The sequence below is a fragment of the Zalophus californianus genome, chromosome 4 (genome assembly GCF_009762305.2).
Source record: "Zalophus californianus isolate mZalCal1 chromosome 4, mZalCal1.pri.v2, whole genome shotgun sequence".
NCBI lineage: Eukaryota > Metazoa > Chordata > Mammalia > Carnivora > Otariidae > Zalophus > Zalophus californianus.
In genome coordinates, this window is record NC_045598.1 from 69,168,423 (window position 1) to 69,177,545 (window position 9,123).

General features: G+C 34.7%; 1 non-coding gene across 1 annotated transcript; it reads left to right on the top strand.

The window, feature by feature from the left end:
- Positions 1-6,301: 6,301 nt before the first annotated feature.
- On the top strand, positions 6,302-6,448 carry LOC113917091. The gene has a single exon (XR_003518120.1). It is a non-coding gene; the product is annotated as a U4 spliceosomal RNA (small nuclear RNA).
- Positions 6,449-9,123: the final 2,675 nt, after the last annotated feature.

Sequence of the window (9,123 nt, forward strand, 5' to 3'; positions counted from 1 at the left end):
GTGTTTGAAAACTGATTTGCTGGATGTGTCTGAGATAGGATGGAAGGCTATAGAGCTTTTCTTGGGTGAGCTTTAACAAAAATACCAATAAAATAGCTTGTAGACCTAGCGAACACACATAAATTAGAGAAATTTTGTAGTCTGATCATCATGAGAAAATGTTATTCGTCTGTTTAAGGGTTGAAATCCGTGCTTGATTGGTAAAGCTTACAGCGAAGTGTATATTTTAGTCAGTCTTATGGTGCAAAAATCACTTAAAAAATTATTCACTTATTTGTTTGACCAAATGTGGAGCTGAGTGTGTGGTATAGGGATAAAGCCGTTCAATCTGTGTGAGAGCAAATCATCTCATTTTCACATTTCACTATTTAACTTCTCTGGGTCTCTTTTCTCATCTGTAAAATGAGAAGATTAAACAGTTGATCTCTCAGGTCCTGCTTGGACTGATATACAAATGAGTGCAATTTCTTCCCTTTTTCCTTCTTATAGATTTGCAGTGCGTGTGTGGGAGGTGGGGGGACACTGGTGGGGAGGTTCTGTTACTCTGTCACATAAAGAAAACTGGTTTAGGAATAAAATATTGTGAGTCACTGTTGATGGTGATATTATTACTATTATTATTATTGTTATAAGATTTAAAATAATACATGCTTATACAATTTTTACAATTAACTCAGCTTTGATAATAATTCTGAGGTGTAACAGTAACTACTTCCTATACCTTACATTTATTTTTTTCTTAATGACATTGAACAAAATTGAATTAGATTCTTTTAGTAGACAGGGAACTTTCTAGTTAAATGGCGGGATGCCCTGCCAAAAATTCCTGGCATATATGTGCTCAATAGTTGATCCTTGGTGGCGATTAGGCATCTTTGTACATTACCTATTAGACCATTAGTATACATTGTAAGCATGCAGTACGAATTTATGTAATTAAATTGAACAGTGTCTCACCTCATTTTTGGCTTAACCGGTCAGTTTACCAGTATATATCCACTATATGTTTTGGCATACTAGGTCACACAAAAATTCTCCTTAAAGAATTTGTGTTCCCCACAGCCTCCTTTATTTGACCCCTATAGTAAAGCCTGAAGAGATGTTTCAGTTGCTTTATGAATACTGTTTTGCATGTTTCTGCATAGATTTGCATGTTAAATTAAAGGACTTTAATTCCAAGGTTTGTGATATAGAATTCAATTAATAAGTTCAGGCAAATTATTCCAATTATATTCAAAACCAGTGTTCAAAGTTGACATTTGAGACTCAAGTTTGAGTATCTTTTTAGCTTTTGTCTCTTGCCATTTCAGCCCTTAAGTAAAAAGGCAAAAATAATGGGAAGAAAAAATTCTATGGCTTGACAGAACACAGATTTATAACTCCCTTGCATAGAAAATTCCACAGATAATCAGCCCACGTCTTTGTCATGGTCTACAGGGCCCTATATGATATGCTCTGCCCCCAAACTTTATTTTGTTGATCTGTGCTATGGAGATCCTCCCCCAGTCCCGATTCACATACTGAAGCCTTAACCCCCAAGGTGACTATATTTGAAGATAGGACTTAAGGTGGTAGTTAAGGTAAAACGAGATCATCAGGGTGGGGTCCTGGGAATGGAGGCTTTATAAGAGGAAGAGAGAGAGATCTTTCTCTTTCTCTATGCATGCACTCAACAAGGAAAGGTCATGTGAGCATACAGTGAGAAGCTGGCCATTTATAAGTCAGGAAGAGGGGTCTCACAAGAAACCACCTCTGCTGGACCTTGATTGGGGATTTCTGGCTTTCAGAATGGTCAGAAGTACATTTCTGTTGTTTATTTATTTATTTTTAAAGATTTTATTTATTTATTTGAGAGAGAGAGAATGAGAGATAGAGAGCACGAGAGGGAAGAGGGTCAGAGGGAGAAGCAGACTCCCTGCTGAGCAGGGAGCCCGATGTGGGACTCGATCCCGGGACTCCAGGATCATGACCCGAGCCGAAGGCAGTCGCTTAACCAACTGAGCCACTCAGGTGCATTTCTGTTGTTTAAACCACAGTACATTTCTGTTGTGGCAGCTTAAGCAGACTAAGACAATTGTGTCTTCTACTCTCCTGTATTTACTCTCCCTAGTCTAGAAACATTGTCCTCTCTCCTGTTCTTTATGTATCTCATGTGTGCACCTGTCTTAGAGACATTGCACCTGCTGTGTCTTCTGCCTAGAATTCTTTTCTGCCAGATATTCTCCATGGTTGATTTGGTTATCATCTTCAGATCCTTGATCATATGTCACTTTCTCAATGAAGTTTTCCAAGCTTACGCTATTTATTGCTAAAACTTACCACCTCCTCAGCCTGGGCCCTCTTGAGCCCCTTTTACGCATTTTTCCACATTTTACGGATTAATTTCTATAGTGGCCATCACCTTCTCCAAGCTATGCATTTATTTGTCTGTTATTTATTGTCTGTGCTTTTGTACTTTGTTTGCTGATGTATTCCACCCGTGCAGAATAGCACTTGCACACAGTAAGTACTCGATACATTTTTGATAAATGAATGAACTTGTGTTTATAACAAAACATTTAAAAGATACTTCTTGGTAATGCTCTGTATTTGCCTTACTGGACTTAACTCTGGCACTATGAATTATATTAATTCACCTTTTATTTATTCATTCATCTATACAGCAATATTTCTTAAGTACTGTTAGGCAATTCTGAGAAGTGAGAATGGGAGGTGTGAAAGACAGGCACAGTTTATGAGCTCACGGAATTTAGAGCTGTATGGGATCATAAAGATCATCTTGTCCAATGGTTTTAAAAGAGAAATTTTAGAAGACCCTTTAATCAAACAAATTTACATAAAATTTCAGATAGAACATAAATCAACAAACACTGCTTAATTGAAGATGGAGAACAAGTAGGAAATACACCATCTGGGCCTGGAAATCATGGATAACTCTTTTCATCTTATAGCTTGAATTCATGCAGGACATGAAAGATTTGAATGATTTTTGGTTCCTGTAGAGGAAAGCAAAAACATACTTGGCTTCAGGGTAGTTGGATTTTTAGATCATGATTTTTCACTGTGATGTACTAAAACTGCACACTCTTCAGACACTGACTTTTTGAACTATTTGAAGTCATCTAAAGACTCAGAAGAATGTATTGGGTTTATTTTAAATGCAATTTGCTGTTGTGAAGGTCTTTTATGTGGTAACTATCATTTGTAGGCTCCCATCAACTGATGCATGCGAACTTGATGTTTTCTGTAATAATCACAAATAAATTGCATAGACAGTCTATATTTTTAGGGTATTTTTTTCTGTACTTTTCTGGAATCCTGAGCAACAGGGTTTGTATGTCCTCATACAACATTCTTACCATGTGGGAAAGTGACAGCTAGGTCTACGAATTCAGAAGCAGCAGTGACCTGGACCATTTTCCTGCTACTGGCCTGGGCAAGGACTAAAATTACTTCATGGCTTTTACAGCAATTCAGTTTTGAGACAATTTATTATTAAGAACATCTCAAAAGGTATTTCATGTCTTATCACACTTTACTATCCAAATTATAAACTTCATGTGAGTTAAGAGACAACTTGTGTTCATTTGTGTAATTTCTATTTCTGTAAAATTCTATATACAACCATTTATTCATTTCAGAAATGGCATTATTTAAAGTTCTGTGTCATGAAACACTGTTACAAATGGATACTATAAAAATATGGAAAGAAAACATGAAAAGCAATACTCAAAAAGATAAAGTCCATAGTTTAGAAGAGACTGTAATATTCATTGCCTCTGATAACACCTCTATATCACTTCTGCCTATTAGCTGTCTAGTTTCTACTAAGATAATCCTAGAGATAGAGATCTCACCACACCAAGAAAACTCAAACTCATTTCCTATTTAGGCTATTCTTTTTTTTTTTTTTTTAAAGATTTATTTATTTATTTTGAGAGAGTGAGAATGAGAGAGAGAGAGAGTACATGAGAGGGGGGAGGGTCAGAGGGAGAAGCCGACTCCCCGCTGAGCAGGGAGCCCGCTGCGGGACTCCATCCTGGGACTCCAGGATCATGACCCGAGCCGAAGGCAGTCGCTTAACCTACTGAGCAATCCAGGCGCCCCATTGGCTCTTCTTGTTTATTTTTGTTTTGTTTTGTTTGTTTGTTTCAAAGATTTATTTATTTATTTGAGAGAGAGCAGGGGAGAGAGAGAGAGAGAGAACATGAGCAGGAGGGGCAAGAGTGTTAGAGAATCTGAAGCCGACTGTGCTGAGCATAGAGGCCGATGCGGGGCTCGACCTCACAAACCCTGAGTTCACCTGAGCCAAAACCAAGAGTCAGACACTCAACCAACTGCCCCACCCCGGCACCCCCTATTTAGGCTAATCTGATAGTCAGAAAGTTCTTCCTTATATTACTCCAAAATTTACTTCACTGGAATTTTCCAAGACTGATTGACTGGAGACCAATTTTCTTCACTCTTGAGTCTCTCCTTCTCTAGGATAAACTTTTCTCAGTTCTTTTGCCAACTTTTGTAAGCTCCCTCTTCCATTTTAAGATATTCAATATTTTAATCATCATGCTTTGAGTTGGATGTGTTAGAGTCAAGATGAATACATTTCTTAATTTAGCTTCCTGCCTTCCTTGTGAACCCATTTCTGATTTATGTTAGCCTTCTCTGAACCCTCCAAAACTTGTTTTTGTTTTTATTTTTAATATATAATTTCCTCTATTTTATTGAGTAACTCTACTTCTCTGATAAGACATTAGAAGAGAATTTTTTAAATCCTTTTATCTTGTCAAGATGTTTAACCAGTTTTAATTTAAAACATAAGTTTCTTGCCTAATCAACTTTCCAGACCCACTCTGTTGGTATAACATCAAGCTAAAAAATGAATTATAAAATTTTGATTCCTTTGGTAGCTTCCTGTTTAAGTGTTGGGTCAACAGGAATATACCATGCCACCATGCTTGAAAAGGGCTAGATTCTGTCCACAGCTTCTAAGACTCTTCTTCTTTTTTTTTTTTTTTTGCCCCTCAAGAATCTAATAGTTTTTCCTTCCAAAGGACTTAGGCAATCAGATGGTGATTGCCAACAAATTACCACTTTTATTAAGCTCTTTAAAAAGCCTGCTTTCTCTAGGATGTTTGCCTCCTTACATACATTTGGTTCTTCCTGGAATGCATTTCTTAGGACTGTTCTCTTGGTTAAAATCTTCTCATGCATTTTTCAAGGCTCAGCTCAGCTGTCACATCTATAAGAAGTCTTCCATGAAAGCTCCAAACTCCAGACCAGTTTAACTGTCTTTTCTCCGTGCACAGGTTTATCATGGAACATGTGATAATACTGTAATGTTATTTCTGGTGTGCTTGTCTATTGCTATACTGGTATAGCAATATTTAGCTTTTTGAAAAAAACAGAATTATCTATTCAATTTAACATCAGTAAAATGCCAGATTAAAGGCATTCAATGACTATGTGTTATATTAATGTAGGAGTAAACTAAATTTGGATGACATCTTGTTATTCTTTATTATGAAATATACATATGACAGCATATAAAACATGTGTCTATTACAGTTAAAAGAATAAAAAATAAATTTCCTTTTAGCTACCACATAGCCAAAGAAACAGAATATAACTAGTCAATTAGAATCACTTAATCTAACACATCTTTACTAAACAAGTTTATTCTCTTTTCTGAATAACATTTTGATCATTCTTTTATTTTTACTTTTATTTTTTTTACATTTGTATTAAACACTAAATAATATAAAGTTCAGTTTTGTCTAGGTTGAAATGGATATAAATGGAATCATATTCCAATTGGTTCATAATTTTTTCTTTAGTCTTCATAGATGTATATAGCTGAAATTTAATTTTGTACTAGTACATAATATTCCATTTTATGATATTTCTGATGCATATATCTATTTTATGCTTGCTCAACATTTTAACTATTCTAAAAGTTTTGTTATATTAAATGAAGCTTCCATAAACTTAGAAAAAAAGTTGCCATGGATTCATACAAGATTTTCTTTATGGCATATAACAGAGAGTAATACTGATGATGAGAATATACAAATGTCCAGCTTTAGTAGGTGATGCCAAACTGTTTCCAAATGGTTGTGCAATTATACACATCTCCTGGATAAGTGAGCATTCCAGTCAACTCACATTCTAGCCAATATCAGCATTGTCCATTTCAGTTTTTTCCCCAATCTCGTATATGTGAAAGATATCAAGATGGTTTTAATTTAAATTTTCTTGCTTGATAACCAGGTGGAACATACTTTCATATGATTAAGAACCTGTTAGCTTTGAGCAGTGACAGTATCGTAGCCAATGAGGTTTATCCAAGGCGCGATTATTGCTAAAAGAACGTATTGTGTTTTCCCCTCTGTGAAATGTCTGTTCTTTCTTTTGCCCAATTTTCTACTGAGTTTGTCTTTTTTTTTAATGATTTGTAGATATTAATTCTCTGTGCACTATATGTATAATAAATGTTTCCTCAGCTTGTCTTTTAACATTTGTATAGTTTGCTAATCACATTTAAGTTTTTAATCTACCTAGAATTGATTTTTGTACATATATGAATTATGGATTCAATTTCACTTTTTTATGGGTAGCCAATTATCTTAGGATAAATTATTTAAAAATAAATTTAAAAAAACATTCTTTCCACTGTGATCTATAATGTCTACATTGTCATAAATCAAATTTCCATATATGCACACGTCTGTTCTGATATCTCTGTTCTGTTCCATTTGAATATTTGTTTAACACTTTGTCACTACACTGTCTTAATATCTTAGCTTTATATTAGATCTTAATATTTGTATTTTTTCTTTTTATCTTCATTCTATCTACTTCGATCTTCTCTCTAAGAATTGTCTAAACTATTTTTGGTCATTCAATCTTCCATGCAAATTTTAGATTCAGCTTGTTAAATTCCATAAAATTTTATGTTGGAGTTTGGGTTGGAATATCATTCAACTTAAAGAAAATATATTTTTATGGCATTGAGTCTTTCAGTCATAAACATTGGCTATATTTCAATTTAATTAGATTTTTAAAATGTATTTTGGTAAGATCTAATACCTATTTATATCAAAAGCTTGCATTTTTTGTTGGATTTATTTCTAGGCACTTTAACAGTTTGATATTAAATAGAATATTTTATATTTGAAATGTATTGTCTAATATATTGTTGCTGTTGAATACAATTTAATATATTTATATATTGATTTTGTATTGAACCATCTTGCTAATCCTCTTATTAATTCTAGTAACTGACATATAGATTCTTCTGCAATTTCAATCTTGACTATCATATCATCATTCAATAACTATGAATGTTTTTTCTTCCTTTATAATATGTATTTATTTTATTTTTTTCTTGATATCTTATTGTGCTTTGCAGACTTCCGATCAAGGATGAATAAAACTCACAGTATTATTATTGATTTTCTTATTTCTACAAGTCCTTGGATCATTTTTCAAATCCATGTTATCATTCTTTACAGTCTTTTATTGCATACTCACACTTTGAAGCTTGACTTTATTTCTTATTCACTTATACACTAACTCTGCAGTGTTCACAGATCCTACCTATGTAATGGGTTTCTTATTAGACATTTCATCCTACAGTTTATTTCTTGTTCTTCCCTGTTCTCCATCAACACAAAAATCACAGGTTTTCTAGAGCTGGGCAGAAACTCAAGGGCCAACCAAGTGCCCTCCCAAATGTCCTGCTTTTACATTGTTCTTAGCTTCTTTGAATCTGTGTGCCAAGCCAATAATGAAATATATGCATGTATGTGTGTGTACACATATATATCTATATATGGATGCCTATAATATACCTATATCCTACTGCAATATGAAGATTTATAAGAAATATATATTTGGTCCTGCAGATGACCAAAATGTATTTTCCAGCTATATTTGGTCTTCATCTGGAAAACACTTCAGAGCAATAAAGGTGCAATGGGTATTTTATTATTAATGAAGATGATTTTTGGACTCCACCCAAGGGTGGGGACTGATTGCCCAAGGGTGGGACCAACCCTGTGATTAAGGCTTGAAACTACCAGTCCCACTCCCTGATGTCTGAGGAGGGGAGAGGGGATGGAGGTTGAATCAGCCAATGGCCAGTGACTTAGTTAATCATGACTAAGTAATAAAGCCTCCACAAAAACTCAAGGACAGCTTTTTGGCATTTTTTCAGAAAGCCTCCATGCTTGGGGACCCAGAACATTCCCATCTGCCAAGGAATCTGGCTCCAACCTCCATGAAGATAGAAACTCCTTTGTTTACAGGACCTCGCCCTGTGTATCTCTTTATCTGGCTATGATTTGTATCTTTATCATATCCTTTAATAAACTGGTAAATGTAAGTATTTCCCTGAGTTCTGTGAGCTGCTCTAGCAAATTAATCAAACTTAAGGAGGAGGTCATTGGAAACTCTAACCTAGCTCATCTGTCAGAAGCACAGGTAACAGCCTGGGGCTTGTCACTGGCATTTGAAGTAAGGGGTAGAGGGCAGTCTTGTGGGACTGAACCCTTAACCTGTGGAATCTGATGCTATCTCTGAGTAGACAGTGTCAAAATTGAATTGACACCCTGTTGATGTCTGAGAGTTGCTCAATGTTGTGTGAGGTGGATCCCATCCCATATTGGAATTGGATCCAGGAACTCTAGAAGACTTAAATATAAAATATCTAGATGTGTAATATATGTACCATCTCTCTCTCTCTCTGCACATAAATACATCACATATATATGCATGCATTATATGTCATTCATATACATTCTCTATTATATGTGTAAATAGATTTTATACACACATATACATATATACACAAACATAATTTTTCTCTCCAATTATGATTATTTCATTCAGAAGCATTCAGAATATCTGCCGTACTATCAAATATGCAAGTCAGTTTACATTTTTAAAACTAGCACATTTATATGTTATAATCTAAAAGGTCAACAATTACTAACATTGACTAGCTGACCATGAAATAAGAGAATAGTTGAATCATCATTTTAAAGCCAAGCAAGTCAGACTATTTCTAAAATTTGACTCTACTAAGTATTTCTTTTCATAATACTTGATAAGAACAATGATTTG